The sequence below is a fragment of the Symphalangus syndactylus genome, chromosome 5 (assembly GCF_028878055.3).
Source record: "Symphalangus syndactylus isolate Jambi chromosome 5, NHGRI_mSymSyn1-v2.1_pri, whole genome shotgun sequence".
NCBI lineage: Eukaryota > Metazoa > Chordata > Mammalia > Primates > Hylobatidae > Symphalangus > Symphalangus syndactylus.
Window position 1 is genome coordinate 39,820,369 of NC_072427.2, and position 21,202 is coordinate 39,841,570.

At 50.0% G+C, this 21,202-nt stretch overlaps 1 protein-coding gene across 30 annotated transcripts in view; it reads left to right on the forward strand.

The window, feature by feature from the left end:
- Window positions 1–4,455: 4,455 nt before the first annotated feature.
- MEGF11 (multiple EGF like domains 11) overlaps window positions 4,456–21,202 on the forward strand; it is a 381,686-nt gene continuing 364,939 nt past the window's right edge. For 22 of the 30 annotated variants that reach the window (XR_008657670.2, XR_008657671.2, XM_055278039.2 and 19 more), the window contains exon 1: window positions 4,621–4,663. The gene's annotated coding sequence lies outside the window, so the exon portion shown is untranslated. Of the gene's footprint in view, window positions 4,664–21,202 lie in introns of all 30 variants that reach the window. The other 8 variants (XM_063638871.1, XM_063638877.1, XM_063638879.1 and 5 more) reach the window with 6 other exon arrangements.

Here is a 21,202-nt window from a genome sequence, read left to right on the forward strand (position 1 = left end):
AGGTTTTACTGGATGCAGGGAAATTCAATATCTAAATGCCACATTTTCTCGGACAGCCTAATAATGTTATAATAGTGGAGCATCATAATAAATAATAGTGTAATAATTTCATGATGATAACCTATAATTTAAATAAATCCATGAAAATGTAGAATGGAGAGCTCTCCAGTACCAGCTACTGAGAATGAATCACAGACTCAATTCTCAATTCAAAGCAATTGGCCCTTCTGACATTTATACACAAATAGATCTCCACCAATCTCATTAAATATTCAATCCATATTCAAAGTTATTAAATATTGAACACGATTTAATAAATACAACCAAGTTAATCAAGACTTCGATTGGTGGTTGTGAGTTCATAAAAAGCTTGTGAAAAGAGTCATGCCACTGTGTCTTATTCTGATCCTCTGCCTCCTGCCCGTTTTTAAGAGTGCAGGAATTGTGTTATATTTGTGTGTGCAGGGGGATGTTTGGGGTGTGTTGGTGTGTGTGTAGGTGTGTTGGGTTGTCATCTCCCAGTAATTTGTGTATCGGGTTGTGTGTGGGTATATTTGCAGATGTGTCTGGCATATATTGTATCAGTGTATGTTCTATCAGCGGATGTAATGCAGTTGTGCAATGGTTTCTTCTCTGCACCTCATTGATGGCTAGGACCACAGGGATCCCAAAATTCTCTATAATTCTTTAGGGGCATTTTTCGAAGGTTACTTTCAGGTTTGTGTATGTGCATTCGGCTCCTGAGAGTGAATGCCTCCCTAGGTTGCTTTACCCAAGTCCCAGTCCCATAGTGCAAGACACTACAGCATCGAGAAAAGAGCTTAGAACAAGCTTGAGTTCAAATTCAGGTTCTGTCATTTACTGGCTATGTGGCCTAGGGCAAATTACTTTTTTTGGCCCTCAGTCTTTCCTCTGTAAAAGGGAAATAATAATGCCTACTATACAGAATTGTCACGAAGTTTAAATGATATCACATGTGTATCTCATTATTAAATTGTAGATATTTTACTTATTCTTTTAACAAGGCAAGGCCCTATGCTAGGCTTTGTATCAGATATGAAGGTAAATAAGACATGGTATTGACCCCAAATACGTTAGAGTCTGGTGGGGAGGGAGACATTCCTCCCCCAAGCACTCTGACATATTGTGTTCCACTTGAAGTTTTAAAAGACCCCACAAGTTCCGAAATCATTCAGTCATTCAACAAATTCCAGTCATCCCTGGGTTTGCTTTGTGGGTATTCCTGGTTGGGGCTTTGAGTCAGAGTTCTGCAGGAAGATAGAGAGGGAAAGGTGATCTCCCATCAAGGAATGGAGGGAGAGAGCAGGAAAACAAAGAGAATTCCCTGCCTGCACACTTGATTGAAGGAAAGACCATTGTGGTCTGAGCCTTGGACCCTCTGTCCAGTGTCCTAGCCTTCAAATAATTTATTTCTAAGAGGAGGAGGTCCTCTCACCTTAGGCACCAGAGTTTTGGCTTCCTTACTTTTCACCCCTGTCCAGGCCAAAGTGTGCAGAGGGTGCAATTGCACTTGCTTGTGGTCATATAGCTAACATGTGACAGAGCCAAGGATTTGAACTCAGGCTTCCTCTTCCAGGTTCCCTACTCTGCTTCTGCTCCTTTTTTTTTTTTTTTTTTTTTTTACTGTCTTCCGACTCCAGAGTATAAGCTTGCTTTTTTTTTTTTTTTTTTTTTTTTTTTCTGGCAGCATCAACCAGGTATGTAAACTTTTTGATAGCAGGGTTTATAGCACAGAATAGTGGATTTTTATCTCAAATACGCCATTCAATGAGTAGCCTTGCTTTAGACGGCATAGCTTCCAAAATGAACTTGTTGCAGCTAGTTGAAGGTGGATATGGCAGTGGGCTGTGCAGAGTGGCGCCTCCTGTAAGTAGGCACTCAGAGACTGACAAATGAATGATGGACCATGGGCTCTAACATGACCCCCAGCCAACCTCAGAGATGCTTGCTAAAAGTGTTTCTGGCTCTGTTGGGACATGTGTCCTTGGAGCCTTGCCATCTGGGTAGGGAAGGTGCAGCTCTATAGATTGGTATGGCTTTTTAGAGTATAGCAGAAAACCAGGCAATCCCCAGCCTGGCGTGGAGGGGGCCAGCAATCCTCAGACACGCAATTCAAGCCTGGCAGGTGTGAGTGTATAAGAGGAGGGAGCGGGAGTTGCTTCCTATTTGTTGGTCATCGAGATGAGATGAGATCGGAAGACCTGTCCACCTTCCCAAACCTATCAGAACTGAAGTCTGAGACTTAGAAGTGGATGGCTACATAGAGGGAGGGTTGTGGGGCATGGTGGGGATCGCAACTCACAATGAAAATGGGAATGTGAAGATGAAGGAAAGATATGCCAAACCCTGCCCTGTGCAGTATTAATTGCTCACAGTAGTCAAGTGCTACTCTGTGTCAGGAACTGTGCTTCGGTGCATTATGTGGTTTAATCCTCACACAGCTCACAGTACTATCATCATTCCCATTTTACTGATAGGGAAACAGGTTAAGTGACTGCCCAGTGTCACAGTAAGTGGTGGAGCAGGCATACAAATTTGGCATCTATGATACCCACAAACTATAGCACCTCAGAGCTGAAGAAAATCTTAGAGAACATTGAATTCAGCCTCTTCATAGTCAGGTGGGGAAATAATGCCAGCATGGGGGCGGCCATGGATCAAGGCCAGACAGCTGGTGAACAGCAGCCCTCAGATTTGTCTGCAGTCGGGACTAGGGTGAGGCAGAGAGGCTCTGAGGGGAGAATTTAAGGAGGCGCTCACCCTCAGTTGCAGACTCTGAGGGTGAGCACTCCACGTGCCCCACCCGAGTCTCAGCCTTGAGCACATGCTTCTTCTGGTTTTGTGGTGTGAACCACAGAGGCCCAGGCCGGGCTTTATTGACTTGATTTGATATCCCAAAGCGAGCAATGAATAGAATATTTGTGCAGAGTTTTGCCAGCACCCTAAAGTAGATTTTTACCCAGGGGCTGAGCAGAGGTTCTGCTTCTGGTTGTACTTCTGGTTCTGCTTCTTGTTGTGTACCACAGAAATTTCTGGCCCCAGAAATTAGGAGTGGAACTAGGAGAATCCTGATGGTGTCGGGCTGCAGCGTGGACTCCATAGGAATGCAGACCCCACGTCTCTCCTCCGGACTCCACTGGGCTGAAATGAGGAAGTGCCAGGAAAAGCTTCTAGGGGAGGGACTTGCTCCATCAGACCCAGAATGGCCGGGGTGGGCTAGGTGCTCAGACACACGGACAGACACACAGCTCCCAGTCTCAGGCATTAGGCCTACTTTATTCGCAAAAATTCATCTCCCCAGGTGTGTATAACCACCTTTCCAACCCTGGGCCTTTCCACTCCAGTTTTAGTTCAAGGACAAAAGAAGGCAAACCCCACGAGCAAAGTACCCTGCCGCCACTCCCATCCCGTGTAAGCAGGAGTCAGCCCACATTTCCTGGAAAGGGGTAGGAGGTGGAGGAAAGGGGGGTCCCTGTACCATTCTTAAGAGCCAGGTCTTTACCCCCATCTGGCTTGGCCTCACTAGGAGTGTCGTGTGGCAGCCAGACTGCCCCAGGTGCTGTAGCAGAGGAGGAAGGCTTCCTCCCCATGGCCCCCGGGACTTGGGCGCAGAGGCAGGCAAAGGGACCGGAATGAGCTGACCGGCCTCAGGCGCCCTCGCACTTCCCGCATCAGCGCAGGAGCCCAGTCCCAGGCTGCGAGGAGCGGTGGGGGTCTCGACCTTGCCAGGAGTAGACCTTGGCAAGGCAAGTTCATTGCCCTCTTCTCTTTGGGTCTCAGTTTCCTCATCTCACCAGGCACGGCTCAGCCCGACTTGGGTCTTAACATTTTGAGTTCTTTGCTTTTCTTGCCCCTTTCCCGGCCAAGACGTTTCTCGAGCTCCTGTCTTGAGTCCCTGTCTCCGGCCCTGCCCCTCCCTCTCGGCCCTCCGCCTGTTAGGAGCACGGCCTGGGAGTGCCCCTAGCTCCCTTTAAACCCCAGACCCGCACTCCCATCCCCGGGATCTCCCATCGAGAGCATAGAGGGGGAGGCGCGCAGGCCGCCCCACTCCCCCAGGAGGGAAAGGGGGAGTAGGGAAGAGAAAGGGGAGTAGACGCGCGAGAAGGTTAGCAGGAGGAGAAAATAGAAAATAGAGAAAAGAGGGAGCAAGAGAAATGAGCAAAAGAACGAAAGTGGAGAGGAGGGAGGTGAGATGCTGGAAAGGGATGAATGGGAGAAAAAGGAGAATCCAAAGGCAAGCTGAAGAGAGAGACTGAAGACAGGAAAAAGAACGAACGAGCGCGCGCGAAACAGCAGGATCTGAAAGGACCAAAGAGAGAGAAGGAGGAAGAAAATGAGGGGGGTGTGCGGGAGACCGGAGGGAGGGAGCTGCGAGCCGGGAGGAGGGAGGCTGGGAGGGAAGCAGAGGGAGGGGCCAAGGGACGAAGCGGGTGGGGGCTGGCTCCGCAGCAGCCGCCGCGGCTCCAGCCGCCCGCTCGCTCGCTCGCTCAGTCGCTCCCGGTGCCCGGTGCCCGCTGCCCGCCGCCCGGCTCCCGGCTGCTCGCGGCCCCACGCTCCTGCCTGGCGCTCTAGCCAGGCTCGGGCTCCGGAGGACAGGACCGCGCGACTGGCCGGCCGAGCCCTGGGCCGGCCGCGGGAGCAGGTAGGTGTCTGGGTGGGGACCGCGAGGACGCCGAGTCTCGGACGCCGGGGGCACCAGGAGACGCGGGGGTGGGGGTTCCGGCCCTTGGGAGGGGACTTTGCAGCCCCGCGACTAACTTTCCACCAGCTCTGCGGACCCCCGGCCGCCCTGCCTGGGTCCGGGCTGCCGAAGCCGAGTTTGGCGCCGGGAGGAGGTGGATGCCGGGGCTTGCAGGAGCGCCAGGGGGTCCGGCAGGATGTGGGGCGCCTCAGTGTGGGCAGGCGCAGCCCTCCGGCCGCAGTCGGGATGCAGCGTCCGCGGCGCCTCCACGTGCGGGGGAAGACCTGAGAGCAGCGGCGCGGCGCTGGTGTCCCGGGGAGGGCGCCCGTCCGCCCCCTTGAGTCTGGGGACTCCGCTCTCAAGCCGCCCCGGGTGCGCGGGCTGCACTCACTGCACCGGCGCCTTCCCCGTCGGGGTCGGGAAGCAGAGCTTGCGGGGACGCAGCAGGTTTTCGGCGGCGGCCGGCGATGCGCCTCGCGGCCGCCAAGCCCCAGCAAGTGCTACGCACGCTTTTGCTTTTGGGAGAAGCGAGGCGGAACGTGTATCCCCATATTTCTTTCCCATCCCGTCGCCGTTACTCTATTCCGGGAAGTCCAGGACCTGGACGGCCTTGGTTGGCTCCCAGGACGGTCCTCCTGCCCTAGACTGCGACCCTGGCTCCCAAAGTTAAAGGAGAAGCAAGTCACTCTCTGCGCGCGCCTGGAGCGTGGTCCCGAAGTTCCCAACTTCTCGCCCAGCCGTGGGCGGTAGTGTTGGAGGTGGGGAAATGGGTGGTGGTTGTGGCTCCTTGGAGCTGCCGAGCGCAGCCGCCTTCCTCCTGGACTTGGTTTATTTTCCTAATCTGTTAGAAAAAATACCACTTAAAAATAGGCAGAATCGTTCCTCGAGGGCGTCAAGGTCCGTGAGTGGGATGCAGCCGTCACCTGTCCTGAGCCCGGGAGCGCCAAGCCTCGGCGTGGCGGTCCCCGGAGCCCCCGAGCCCGGGCGGCTTCTCCCGGATCTGGACTCGTGGGCTCCATCCCGCGGCAGCCGCGTGTCGGGATCCGTGCCCCGCAGCCCGCGCTGCGAGGCCAGCGTGACTGTCTCCCGGGTGGTCATGTTCTCCGGAAAAATATTTCGAAGTGGCTCCGCTTCAGGATCGCCCACTCTCCATCCCGCCAACAGCCGAGAGAACAGGGCCTGCGGCGGGTTGGAGGAGGCCTTTGGGATGGTTTGGGGTCCTGGCCATCTCAGCTCCCTCAGGCTGGGGTCCTCGCGCCCCGGCACCAGCGCCACTCCGGCGCTCTGCCGGGGAAACAAGGGTTAAAGCCCGGGCCGGTGGGGGGGCGGGGGCGGCGCGCCGCGGCCTGCTGGGGCAATCGGACCCTGCCGGGGGCTCCGTCCCACTCGTTCCCGGAGTCGGAGGGGCCGGATTCGCCGACCTCTGCGGCTTCTCGGAGCCAGCGGAGCCCCGGCCCAGCAGCCCTCTTTGTTGGAGTGCTGTCGGGAGATTCTCTTGAGAGGTTTAGGGAGTTTAGTGGTACCAAAAGCTCAAGGCTTTCCGGAGAAGGTCCCTCTGCCGTCACTCCCTGCAGACTGGGCGGGGTGACCCGAGGGCGTTGAGCAGACGTTGAGCATCCTCTGCTCCTCTGGCGGATTTTCCTGGTGCACACCATGCACCAGCTCTCACCGTTGCTCATATTTTTTTAAGCCGCTAGAAATTCGAGGTCTAGGACTGCAGTCTCGCCACTTCCTCCCACTCACAGATCAGCAAACTGAGGTCCAGAGAAGTGAAAGGTCTTGCTTAGAGCTGCTATACGGGAGGAAGAGTAGATAAACCAAGTCTCCTGAATTCCGGGTCAGGGCCTTTTCTAGTATACCACACTAACTTTACTGCTTTCTTCGCACAGAACAAGTGTTCCCAGTCAGGCCACTGCACATCTTTGACAGACTCGAGGGCTGGGTGTGTGTGAGGTTAGAGGCAGAGGTTAGTGGATTTTCGGGTTAGGTGCTGTGCTGGGAGCATCTCCCAGGATAAATCACTTATGTGACAGTTTGTTGCATACCTGTTCTGTCCCTGCACCGAGCTCTGGGGGTAAATGGAGCCCACACACAGGGCTCAGCCCCATCAGGTGCAACCCATAGGGAAAGAGGAGCCATTGTTTTGTAGGAAGTGAGTGCACGTAGGCATTCTCAGGTGAAATCACTTCCGGAGGGGAGGGGCTGGATTAGGGATAGTCTCTGAAGAAGGCAAGATTAGGAGCTGATCCTCCTAGGTTTCCAGTTGGGGAAGGAGGGTGGTCAGGATACAGGGTTTGAGTCCTAAGAAGGAGGCAGGAAAGCTGGTTAAGCGGCTGGTCAAAGCACAGCACTGTCAGGGTCAGTGAGCATTGGGCCTTTGTGTGAGAATCACTAGAGAAGCTAGAAGAGCCAGTTGCTCAGAGCTCAAGCTCAGAACCTGGCCCCAGGGGTCTTCTAGGCCTAGACTTAGGGTGAGCAATTGGCTGGCAAGTCAGTTCCCCATGAGCCAAGTGTGGTGGGGTCAGATGGGCAATATTCTGGCGTTTGCTTCTTTTCTCCTTTCTCATCATTCCCAGGGGTGTCAATCATTCTCATTCTTTTGCCCCTTCTCTCTCTTTTTTCATTCTTTTTTTTTTTTTTGAGATGGAGTCTCACTTTCTCACTCAGGCTGGAGTGCAGTGGCATGATCTTGGCTTATGGCAACCTCTGCCTTCCGGGTTCAAGTGATTCTCCTGCCTCAGCCTCCCAAGTAGCTGGGACTACAGATGTGGGCCACCATGCCAGGCTAATTTTTGTATTTTTAGTAGAGATGGGGATTTGCCATGTCGGCCAGGCTGGTCTCAAACTCCTGACCTCAAGCGATTTCCCTGCCTCAGCCTCCCAAAGTGCTGGGATTACAGACTGAGCCACCGCGCCCAGCCCTTTTGCCTCTTCCCAACCATAACTTCTAGCTACTTCAGTGTTCCAAACTTCTGAAAGGCAGAAACACGTAGTCAGCAAATAGTTCTTGAGCTCCTTCTTTGTGCCAGGCACGGATGAGGCCCTTGGGATACAGTGATGAATCAGACAGGAAGCGTCCCATACCTTGTGACGCTGACATTCTAGGCTCTGTCCTCCATAGGCTTAAAGTCTAGTCGTAGAACAGAGGCAAATACACAACGATGTCTGAAGAAGTCCTGAAATGGGACAGTATAATAGAGAATTCTGAACCTCCCCTGTAGTGGTTCAAGGCTCCAAGGTGAAAGGTTTGAAGCTGTTGGCTGTGAGATTTGGAGATTCTGTGGGCTTCCGTGACCCCAGCTCCTGGTTGCCAGGGGTAACCCAAAGGCAGCTGCAGTGGTGACCTTAGATGCAGCATTGGAGAACTGCTGTGCAGAGCTTCTGCCAGGAAGGGAGCTGGTGAGTGTTGGCAACTATGATCTTGCTAGGTATCCATAGAGACTGGTGCCAGGTAACCATGTCCCTCTTAAATTCCAGCATCCACAGCTGTTTGGTGTGCTCTGGAGCCCCATTGTACAGATGAGTAAATGGAGCCCTGAATCTGTAGATTGGGACAGCTGTGCAGTAAGAGGGGCCCAGCCCGTATAGAATGCAGGTGTTCCCTGATACAGGATTCAATTTAAAATGCTGCTCTTTTCTTCCTAGTAAAGCATTTCTTCCTTGCAGACTAGTGATTCTCAGATTTCAGTGTGGAGGGCTTGTGAAAACACAGGTTACTGGGCCGCACTCCCAAGTTTCTGATTCAGTGGGTCTGGAGTAGGTCTAGTAATTTGCATTTCTAAATAAGAGTTCCTTGGTGATGCTGATTCTCTGGTACTGGAGACCACACTTTGAGAACCAGTGTGGTAGAACAAGGGAAAATGAATGATTTTTTGAGATTATAAGATGGGGAAGCCTGGAATGAAGCCTGTGATTTAGCTCTAGGAACTCATAGGACTTGCTATGTACATCCCTTCCCCCTCCCCCTCCAGGAGGCCATAGAATTAAAAGAATATTTTATCTTCATCAGCACACACAGAGAGAGAATATATTGCAATATAATTAGGGAATAAATAGGTGTCGTGTATTGGATGTAGACTCCATGCCCAGTGGCTCTCTGGGGGTTTTTATAGCAGTGTTACAATTGAAAAGGTGTCATCCACTCCAAGAGCCCCTCATGAAACTTTCATGGCCTGGGTGGTCATTGTCCAAAAAAACATGTCTTCTTCATTAAGAGACTGAAAGAGATATTGCTTCTCCGGCTAATGGGACTGTGTTTCATTTGACAGTAACTATGCAGTGTGTTCTTAAGGAATTGGGAGTGGGGGGAAACAACTGAACAGCCAGTGTGAACAGAGAGGGGCTGAAGGAAGTCTACACCACAGGTTCACAGGTCTGTTTGTTGAGCGTCTCAAAATGTTTTGAAACTCTGTCTGTCTGTCTTCCTGTATTTCTGATATGAAGCTGTATCTCAGCAGGAAGAGGAGAGTTTGTGTTTCAATTTAGCTGGCCAGGTAAATGTAACAGCACACTTTATCCCCAATGTGTTAATTAGTCCCAAACGAAAAGAACCATAAAAGAGTTGTTCTCCTAAACGCCAGCATTTTTCATCTGGATTCTATTTATCGATTATTTTATAGTTGAGAGGGAGCAAAAATCCATGTTTTTATAGCAAATAAAGCTGGCTGCAGTAATTATGCAGGCTCAACATGTCTGTTCTGGAGCAGGAAGTTGAAATTCAGCCTGACTCTCAAACATATGGGTGAGATCTAATTGAAAAAGACATTTCAAAGAACAAATATTTAGGAATGATGAGTTTTGCTGATGGTCTCTCTGGGCCAAGTGTGAGTACCTTGCTTTTAGTTTGATCCTCAGAGGTGGGAGGAGACCATGGAGAAGGACCTGGTCAGTAATGTTGAGACCACAGTCAAAATGGGAGGCTGAAACTTAAAGATAATTAGTGAGGCTTAGTAAAGGGAAGAAAGATGCCTTCAGGGAATATATCCCCTGTACCTGATGAGCAAGGGGAAGATCAATTAATCAAATATAGATTGAATACTTATTGAATGTCCAACCTTGGGATAGGCACAATGAGGGCAGGGGCCAGGACTTTACTAGATATATCTTTTATAATGGTTAGCTCAGGTATCCATTGTGACAAAAGCCCTTGATTGGAGTGGGAATGAAGGCTGCAAGTGACAGAGAAGCTGAATTCAACTGGCTGAAACAATAAGGAATTTAGTATCTCCCATAACGAGAGGTCTGGGCTATGTCTGCCCTATAGTTGGTTCTTTCAGTGGTTCAACAGCATCATCAAAGATCCGGATGCTTTTCATCTTTCCTGTTCCCAGGATCACAAGATGGTGGCAATAGTTCCAGGTGTTATGTCCTCACAATCGCGAGCAGAGGCAGAAAATGCAGGAAGTCGTCTTACCCAGAAGCCCCTCAGCAGACTTTCCCTTTTGTCTTATTGGCCAGAATTGTGAATCATGTGTCATGCCTAAGCCAACCACAGGCAAGAGAAGGAAATCATTGTAATTGACCTAGAACAATCTTTTTTTTTTGGAGACGGAGTTTCGCTTTTGTTGCCCAGGCTGGTGCCATCTCGCCTCAGCCTCCTGAGTAGCTGGATTACAGGCATGCACCACCATGCCTTGCTAATTTTGTATTTTTAGTAGAGATGGGATTTCTCCATGTTGGTCAGGCTGGTCTCAAACTCCCAACCTCAGGTGATCTGCCAGCCTCGGCCTCCCAAAGTGCTGGGATTACAGGCATGAGCCACTGCTCCCGGTTGAACAATCTTTTTTTTAAAGGGCTCTCCTTCTGTTGCCCAGCCTGGAGTGCAGTGCTGCTATCATAGCTCACTGCAGCCTCAAACTCCTGGGCTCAAGTGATCCTCCTGTTTCAGCCTCCTGAGTAGATGGGACCACAGATGCATACCACAGCACCTGGCTTGGCCTAGAACAACCTTGATTTGTGTTTTGGGCCTCAGAGAGGATAAAAATTAGGATTCTTTTGGAAGGGTGAAAGAAGTTACTAACAGTGGCTGCCATAGAGCTCAAGACATGGGTTTGAATTATCTTTTTACTCGTTTTAAGCCCTGTTTTTCACCTCTTGTGCCTCAGTTTACTGAATCTAGGATGGGGATCTATTGGGAAGATAAATCTGAATTAGCACCACAATTATACTTGATTAGTACAAGAGAGTAGAAGATTATTTGTAAATTGATCTCTGAACCAAAGAATTTATAATCATCTAATGCAGGGGACATGTGAGGACTAGATCATCAAGAATATCAAATGGAGAACAGAACTAGAGAATAAATAATCGTGACTTGCAGACCCACCATTATAGGAGGAGCATAACATCAATGGGAGCCACAGTAGCTAGGGAAGGCTTCCTGGAGGAGGTGGTTCATGGCTCATACTGAAACTCTAGCACTTAGGTATGGATAGGTTATAAAATCTTTCTGCCCAACTTGCTTCCTCTTGCCTTTTTTTTTTTTTTTCTCAGTGGTAAAATGGGACCATTTGGTCAAAATAAAAACCTTATCTCTACAATCACAGTGGCTTTGATAGTCAGTCCAAATACAGTCAGTACTGACCAGCATGATTTTGGGAGGGAGGCCACAGTGACTCCCTCGCCAGCCCTGGATTCCTGGTTTCCAGTCCTGGATGATGCATCAATCTCCATGTCTCAAGCCACGTTTCAACTCTTGATTAGATATTATTATTATTATTAGTTTTGAGATAGAATCGTACTCCTGTTGCCCAGGCTGGAGTGCAGTGGTGCAATCTTAGCTCACTGCAGCCTTGACCTCCCTAGGTCAAATGATTCTCCCACCTAAGCTTCCCAAGTGGCTGGGACTACAGGTGTTGCCACCATGCCCAGCTAATTAAAAAAATTTTTTTTTTGTGGAGATAGGGTTTTGCCATATTGCCCAGGCTGGTGTCCTGAACTCCTGGGCTCAAGCAATCCACCCACCTCAGCCTCCCACAGTGCTGAGATTACAGGCGTGAGCCACCGCACTGGGCAGATATTATTATTATTAAAAGCAGTATTTGGATGCCTGGCTGCCATCATGAAACCTATATGCCTAAACTGAAATCTCAGGTTTTCTCACCTCTCAAGTCATCTCCCCTTCTGGATTCTTCACTTTTGTTGCTGGCAAAACCACCTTCCCAGATGTTTGGGCTCAAAGCCTGAGCATGTACCCCTGCCCCCATTCCATACACTCTGCTTGCAATACTCAAGCATCGACTTGCTTTTTGTAAAAAAATTAATTATTTTTGAGATGGAGGCTTGCTCTTGCCACTCAGGCTGGAGAGCAATGGTGCGATCTCTGCTCATTGCAACCTCTGCCTCTCGGGTTCAAGCAATTCTTGTGCCTCAGCCTTCTGAGTAGCTGGGATTACAGGCATGTGCCACCATGCCTGGCTCATTTTTGTATTTTTAGTAGAGACAGGGTCTCACTGTGTTGGCCTGGTCTCGAACTCCTGACTTCAGGTGATCCACCCACCTTGGCCTCCCAAAGTGCTGGGATTACAGGCGTGAGCCACTGTGCCCGGCTGCCTTTTGTTTTTAGTATGTTTCTTGGATATGTTCTCTCCCTTCTGACATGAGAAATCCTCTTTGCTCAGGTCCTCTCTGTCTCATGCTGGGTGATGGCACTGCCTCCTACTCTGCCATCCTCAGAGCATAGTGCATAGGTGTATGTGGGGACGTGTGTCTTTGGGAGTAGTCTATGGGGGCTCTGTAAATGGGATAGTTTTTATAAATTCTACTGAGGGGTAGAGTCTCTGCAATGAGTCCAGAATCCATGGCTGCAAATCCCATATGTTGCTTTGGGAGCCATTTTTCCAGCCTCTCATCTCTTTCCCCTTCATATCATATTGAAGCATTAGTTTTGGTTTGTTTTTGGAGACAGGGTCACACTGTTGCCCAGGCTGGTGTGCAGTAGTGCGATCATAGCTCACTTCGGTCTTGAACACCTGGGCTCAAGCTATCTTCCCGCCTCAGCCTCCAGGGTAGCTGAGACCACAAGTGTATGCCACCATGCCTGGCTAATTTTTTTTTTTTGTAGAGATGGGTCTTGCTATATTACCCAGGCAGGTCTCAAACTCCTGGCTTCAAGCAATCCTCCCACCTTGCCCTCCCAAAGTGCTGGGATTACAGGAGTGAGCCACTGTGCCTGGCCTAAAACATTGTTTTAATCAACTCATTACTTTACATTTTTTTCCGTAGCACTTACCAGATGAAGCCCAAATTCCTCAAATAGACAGTTGAATGTCTCGACAATCTGCCCGCATCCTGCCTCCCCAGTCCCTACCTGCTCACTGCTAGGACTCACCATTATGGCTGACTCAGCTTCAAGTTCTGTCTTTCCCTGTGTTTAATCCAAATCACCCTTTCCTTTAAGACCAGTGTTAGTCCTGCATCCTCAGGTGACCACCCCTCACTACTGGAGCCCACAGTGATATCCAAGCATTGATCTTTCCTTCCCGTGAACTTCTGTAGCAGTTATTGCCTACACCACAAATTTGGTACGTAATATACTGCTGTTGTCATTGATAACATTTTATTGGTATGTTTATTGTCTTCCCAGTTAGATATAAGACCCCTGGGACCCAAGGTGGTAGGGGTGGGTGTATCTGTCTTTATACCCAGGGTCGTGGCCAGCAAGCACATAGCACTTCAGTATTTATTGGATTAATAAATCATAGGAATAGATTATTTACCTGAGAAATCAGTTAATCTTCACTGTTTTTTCTTAACCTCAATTGGGGGAAGGGACTAAATTTAATGAATTCCTGCTCTGTGCTGGGTACTACTTTAGGTGATTTTTAGGAAAGATTTTAACTGAGCCTTGTAACCACCCTGTGAAGTCGGGATTCTTGGTGTTATCCTGCAGATGAGGAAAGCGTGGCTCTGGGAGAGTTGGGTGGCTTCCTATGCTCACTCAGCCAGCAGGAGAGGAGCGAGGGGCAGGGTCATCTTCTTTCCTCTATGTTTTCTATTGTATACATCTTCCTGAAGTTCTCCCGACCTGTGGGTGCCTGTTCTCCCAGTCTCTTTTTCCTTGTGTCCCACTGTGCCCACTGCTTTGCTGCATTCCCAGGACTTTGGAATAATTCAGGAACCTCTAGATTCTAGCAGTGGACTCTGAGCTTTCCGGTGGAACAGGTAAGATGTGTTACTTGGTGCAGAAAAGAGGGGTACAGCCAGTAACGAGCAGGAGAGGACTTACTAATGGGCCTCAGGTCTCCAGAAGGCCTTGGCTGACAGTGGGCAGGACATAGAGCCTTCTTTGGGGGTGTCTGGGAGGAGTGGGTGATGTTTACTGCGGGAGAGATGAGGTGTGAGACCACAGTAAGGACCACAATTGTTAGGGCCTCACGGTTGAGCAGACATTTCTCAGGTGCATGTATTTTCTAGACTGTGTCTCACAACAACTTTGTAGAGCAGGTTATTGTCCTCAGAACAGGGTGTTAAAGAGTTCAAGTGGCTTGGCCCAAGTCACACCCCGACTTGATGCCTGCCTCCTGATGGTTAGTAACCTCGAGTGACAACAACAGCTTGGTTTTCCAGAGGCCATGTGGACCACGTGAGGCGGCCATGCTTCCTGAGGTAGGGGCTTCATGGTATGACCTTGGAAGGACTGTTCTGAAATTGATTCTGCAGGTCAAGGTAGAGGTGACTTACCCCTGTGTATCTAGGGCCTGTCTTTCCTCAGGGCAAAAATTATTTAAAACCCACTCCTGCCCTTGGAACCTGTCCTTCCCCTGCCTGACCTGCCTGGTTTATCATCCAAGCTTAAAATAAATACAATAAATAAAAACACCCCAAAACTCTTTCTCCTCCTGCAGAGGATGAGCAACAATCTACATATGCAAATAAATGGCATGCCAGTTTCCATGAATATTAATTTGGAAAGGGAGTCTGAGGCCCTAAAATACACTCAAAACCAACAATTTGGCATCTCACAACTCTTCCAGCTCACTTCCAGTGATCATGGCCTTGTTATATTTTAACATTGCCCCTGCTCCCAGCTTGCCTCCCTTCTGCACCCCTGGAAGTTCCAGTTACCAAATGGATGGAGAGTGTCTCGGTTGGCAGGACGGAGGTCCAGGGATGATGGGTGAGTCCTCATCCTGGGGCTGGGCTGACCTTGTCCTGCCTCTCTGGCCAGGGCCCAGGCCTTAGCCCCTATCTGATCCCAGCATTAGCAGGGAGTCCTCAACGCCAGGGGACATTTCTGGGAAACACCATAGGCAACTGTCAACCTGGGACCCTTGTACAGTCAGGGAGCACGCAGGTTGGGGCACGGCAGCAGCCTCAGGAATCAGCTTCTCCTGCCTCTCAGGGGCAAATGGGGAAGCCGAGATCCGGAGGGTAGGTGCCTTGCCCAGAGTGCCACGGTGAGTTAATGGCAGGAAGTGAGAACACTTATTTATTCTTTGCTCTGAAAAGCACATTTCTTTTTGAGTGTGTGTGTGTATGTAGAAGGGGGTAGGCAGGGTAGTGCTTAAAGTTTGTATACTTTGGGGGAAAGAGTCATTCTTCTCTTATGATCATTCACCCAGAGACAAGTGGCAACAGAAAATTCAGGCTTCTGTCCCATTTCCATTGAAATAAATGATTTCCTTCCTCTCTCAGTAGATTTCCAAATTAGATTATACATAGGCCAGAATTAATGTGAGGTTGTCTTGCAGAGTACCCTCTGGCTGAAGGCATGATAGGGCAGGAGAGAGAAGGGCCGAAGTATCTCCAAGGAAGCCAGGTGGGAGAGGACCTCGAGGTGGAAGAGGAAGGAGTTGACGGTAACTTCTGTGTCCCACTTGTATGGGGAGGAGGGCAGAGGGGAATGGTGCAGCATTGTGGTATCATCAAGAGTTGGGTCTCTCGCTTGCCCTTTCCTACTGCTTATTGGATAGGCATGAGCATATCAGCTCATCTTTGGACCTCCTTTTCCTTGTCAGTAAATATTGGGGTAATACTGAGATAACCAATCACTTCTCCCTCCCTCCCTCCCTTCCCTCCCTCCCTCCCTCCCTATCTCCCTCCCTCCCTCTCTCTTTCTTTCTTTCTATCTGTCCTTTCTTCTTTTTTTTCTTCTTTTTCTTTCTTTCTTTTTTTGTTTTAGACAGAGTCTCACTCTGTTGCTTAGGCTGGAGTGCAGTGGTACAATTACGGCTCACTGCAACCTCGACATCCCAGGCTCAAGCGATCCTTTGGGCTCAACCTGCCAAGTAGCTGGGAACACAGGTGTTCACTGGCATGCCAGGATAATTTTTTATTTTTTTTGTAGAGATGGGGTCTCCCTACATTGCCCAGGCTGGTCTCAAACTCCTGGGCTCAAGTGATCCTCCTGCTTTGGCCTCCCAAAGTGTTGAGATTATAGATGTGAGCCACTATGTCCAGCTTGCCCCTACTTGTTAGTGCTGCTTTGTGAAGACTAAATGAAGATTTAATGTTCTGCACCATGCCTCACACAAAGGCATTCAGGATATCTAAATTTCTTTCTTTTCCAGATAGATTCATTTGACTGGCTGCAGTTGTCAGCATGGCTATGTTTGTATTTGTGTTTGTGTTTCCACTTGTGTCTAGATTGGTGTGTTTCTCTGTGTTGTCTATGTATGTGCTGCTGTTATCCATGTGTGTATTTCTGAGTGTGGTGGTGTAGATAGGGATGTGAGGACGTCTGTGTATGTCTTTGTGCTTGTGTCTTTGCGTGTTGGGTTGAGTAGCGTGGTTTGTGCCTGTGAGCAGCTGTGTCTCTGTGTGTCAGTGTTTCCATGACTGCATGAATGCTCTGTGTGTGTGTGTATTGCAGGGCTGGTATGCCCAGAGATCTCCAGGGGGTCGGGAAGCTTCACAGTGCACAGGAGCCCTGGACCTGGGTCCCCTCTAAGGTCTCTATGGTGTCCTCCTCCCCGCAAAAAAGCCTCCTGCAGTTCCTGGAGCCCTTCCTAATTGCCCTCTGTCCGTTTTCCTCTGCCTCCCACTGGAGGCACATGGGGCCTAAGAATGCTTCCGCGGTGGAAGGGCCCCTGGTCCATTTGCATTCGTGTTTGCATATCATTTGCATTGTCTATACAGACTGTGCTTTCAGTTCTGCAGTTTTCAAGGTAAAATGTAGTTGCTCTTCCTGAAGGTCATTATATTAAGAATTTTTCTGCATTTTATTCTTTCTGGTGCAGACCACTCTCCCAGAACCGGGAGGCTAGGGCAGGATAGAAGCCCCAGAAGCCTCTGCTGTTCCATCAGCCCTTCCTCCTGGTCCACTGCCCCTCCCTGGGCCTCCAGCGTGGGGGACACTGTGACAGTCTTCCATGCAGCGGGCCTGGTTCAGTGGGTAGAGACCCTGGGCCCTGGGAGGAGCAGCTGCGGGGGAGATTTTCTCACCCAGGGATAGTTGATTCGGCCCAGATCCCGAGAGTGCAGGGAATTATACAGTCCAACTTGTACCTATTGTCTGCTTGCCAAGTCCCCATGACTTACTCCTGTTAGGGAAGGACCACCGTGGATGTTTCAATGTCTCTATACCCATCCTTGGCTGGGGAGGGGCCATGGGGCTGGGCTGGCCTTATAGGAAACAAAGGAGGCAAAGATGTCTTTTCCTTTCAAACATCTAATACATACTTAATAATATTTCTGATGCTACGGAAGACACAAATCCAACAAGCTTCCCCAGGAGGGCTGTACCCAAAAAGTATCTTCCTTATGGGTCACCACATGCAAGACATCTCCTCTTTCAATGTGGATTTGAGTCCTGGCTCTGCCATGCACTAGCTGCATGGTTTCTGACCAGCTACCCAACCTGTCTGAGCACCCTGCTTCTCATCTGTAAGAGGGGAGTGATAATAGTACTTAAGATTAATAATACATAGGGTTGTGAAACTCAAATGAACAAGGCAGGTAAAAGGCTTAGCTTAGTGCCTGGAACGTAGCAAAGACAAAGACTTGGTGAATGTCTGAATTGCCAGTCCCCATGGGCATATTAGAAAACAGAGGTTCCAGGGTGTGGTCTTTATTGCTTCATATACATTGTTCACTGGAAACACCTCAGACGCGTGGCAGGCAACAGGCCTGAGTCCCTTCGTGGCCTTTCTGTAAGTCCAGCTCTAGGGGAACTTGGTTGCTTTTGCCTTCCCACGAGGGGAAGTGTTGCAAAGGCAGCTGGGGAAGCAGGCGCATCCTTGTCTGTGTCTCCGAAAATTCAGCCCCCACTCTCCCCTGGTTCCAGGGCTGGCAGGATCTCATCTTCTCAAAGTCAAGTCATTCATCTTCTCTCATGTGTCTTTCCTCTGAGCAAGGCTCTGCTGGACACCCAGGCCCATCCACAGCAGAGCAGATTTTGAGTTCCCCAGAAAACAGAGCTTGAGGGAAGTCTTTGTGCTGGTGCTTTATTGGGGGGCTGGGGTGCAGCTCAGGGCAGGGAGAAGGAGAGGAAAAAGGAAAGTGAGGCGAGGAGGGAGGAAAAGCGAATGCCAGCCGCCATTTCGGGAGAAAAGAAAGCTGGTTGCTTAGTCATGAGGGATGGCTCCTGTTAGGCTGAGTGGAGCCACTGTGACTCAGAACAGTTTGTTGCAGGTACAAGGGATGGAGTTTATCTGCTAGATCTTTGGTATTTCATTGGTCCAAGTTTTCCCCATGGAGCATTGACTCCCTTGCACCTCCGGGTCATATCACCTGACCCTGTTGGGAAGCCGCTGGAGAAGCCCAATTCCATGCCCTGTGTCATGGTGCCTCACCTGGGCCCAGAAGTGGTGAGAGCATCCAGTGCTCCACATGGCCAGTGGGTGGACCCTGGTATGGGAGTTGCTATGGCTTCTGAGGAGGGTGCAGTGCAGGCTGTGCCAGAGCCCGGCCCTCACCCTGGGGGAGCCTGGGGCAGCCAGTGATGTTAGATGAGACCACTGGCAGTGGTGGCCTAGCTCTCCACCCAGAAAGTAGGTGATGGTCTGGGAGGCAGGTGGGGCCAAGCAAATCTGGGAAAGTGCATATGTAGGGTCTGATTCAGCCATCGTTAATCAATGAATCAATTCATGACTGGGGCCAGGTGCAAGGCCCTGCTGGACATAACCCTGACTGTACAGGTGAGGAAACTGAGCAAGGGTGTCTCCCCTAGATATCAGCATGTCTCACACCCTCCCCTCCTCCAGGTATAACTTAAAGGCCACCTTTTTACTGCAGACCTTCCCTAACACTCTTTTTACAACTGCAACCCCACCCCCACCCATCACTGCCTCTTCACCTGTCCTGCTTTTCGCCACATCGCTTGTCACCTTCAAATAAACCATCTACTAACTTATTTGCTCTCCCACCCAGAGCAAATAAGCGTGCTGGAGTCTGGGCCTTCCCCTGCAGGCAGTGGGGAACCATCAGCGGTTCTTGAGCAGGTGAGAGACTGCTCAGTGTTCAGTAATGACAGAAGTTATTTGGAGAGGGTCCTTGCTCAGATCTACATGTCTTTGTCCACAAAGATTCAGATGGGGGTTGTTGCCAGAAGACCTGGCATTCCTTACTCAGTTCAGGGAACAGAAAAGGCTCCTAGCTCACCACTGCCTATGGAGTTTCATTCAGCAGTGAGGAGGCTGGGTCCTCCATGACAGCCGTAGAGGTCTTAATCAGAGAGGAGAATGTCCTTCCCGAGTGAGGTGAGATCATTCTGAACTGGGTCAGAGACCAGAGTGCCTGGGTTCGAACCCCAGCTCTGCCATTTAAAAGCAGGTGACCTTGGGCAAGTGACTCAACCTCTGCTCATTCAATGAATGTTTAGTGAGCACCTGCTGTGTGGCAGACTGTTCTTGCCGTTGGGCGTACAGCAGTGAACAATGCAAGACAAACAGACACAAATCCCTTCGCTTGTGGAGCTTCCATTCTCATGGAGGAAGCCGGACTCTAAGCAAATAACTTAGTAGATGGTTTATTTGAAGGTGACAAGCGATGTGGCGAAAAGCAGGGCAGGTGAAGAGGCCAGTGATGGGTGGGGGTGGGGTTGCAGTTTTAAAAAGAGTGTTAGGGAAGGTCTGTAATAAAAAGGTGGCCTTTAAGTTATACCTGGAGGAGGGGAGGGTGTGAGACATGCTGATATCTAGGGGAGACACCCGTGCCTCAGTTTCCTCACCTGTACAGTCAGGGTTATGATAGAACCTATCTCAGGGGCTGCTGTGAGGGTTAAATGAGTTAATCCATGCGGTGGGTTTAAACCTGGCCTGGCACACAGTGAAACACTATTGTTACCACTGCTGAGGTAGGAGTCCATCTCTACTGCCTCCAGGCGGAGCTCCTGGGCTCTAGACTACAGGGATTTTGGTGGCCTTCATCTCCCCAAGAGTGAGTGTGGGGGTCTCCTCCAACCTTCCCCATTTCCTCATTGAAAGGGGCACACAACCTGCAGTTTGAGAAGCAACACATGCATTTTCTTTTTACTCGAGCATCTGACTCCCGGAGGGAATCGCAGAAAAGCCTTTAGCAAACTCCAGGTTTAGGAAGCAGCTTCCAGCCTTTCTCTGGGGCATCTGTGGACTGGGGTGGGCAGGCGTTTCTGGCCTAGCTCAGCTCAAGGTGGGTTGGGGAGGGGGTTTCTCACCCAGAAAACTGGGCTCCTAGCAGTGGGGATGCAGGGCTGGCCCTATTCACACCCTCCTGGCTGGGTGGCAGCCCAGCTCTCATCAGCAAGCGCTGAGAGTCCCTCCAGCAATTCGAATACTATTATTTACTATTGCAGAGATTTTTGTGGCTGTGATTTACTGCCGCTGCGAAGCCCCAGGACCTGAATCCCAGTAGCCTCAGTATAGATATTGCATCTAATCAGTCCTCTATTACCATGCAAATACATCCTATAGGATATTGCTGTCTTTTCCTTTCAAACACTTAATACATAATTAATGATATTAAAATACATCTAATGCCACAGAAGATACCAACCTGAAAAGCTTCCTATTATAATTTATTCCCACCTAGATAAAAGATTGATTTATTGGTTCACTTATCATTCAGGAGTGGTCTTCTCCCGGTCATCCATGGGAAGGGGTGGTGGAGGCAGGAAGTGCCTGCTGTGTGGCAGACTGCCCTCCAGACAGCATTGAGCCTGGCGGGAGATGGCCACGTGCCAGTGTCTTCAAGGATTACTCATTCAGTTCTCCCAAACTACTCCAGGAAGGAGGTCCTCTTGCTATCCCACTCTACAGATGGGGAAACAGAGGCCAGAGAGGCAGCCCCACTTGCCCAAAGCCATAATCTTAGGCTTCTCCACAGGACGGTGGACCTGGAAGGTGGCCTTGGCATTTCTTACCCCTTAAAACGGCAGCCATAGTTACTACTCTGCAGGAATATTTGAGAATTAGAGATAACAGCAGATGTTAGGCACTAAAACATGCTGCTAACGTCCTTACTTGAAGGTGAAATGGTGAGACCATCAATTTTAAGGGTGTTGTTTTGGCAGCTAGGTGGTCTTTTGTTGCGGGGAGTGAGTTGGAAGGAGACAGGGTGTGGGACCCCACTGTCATCAGGCAC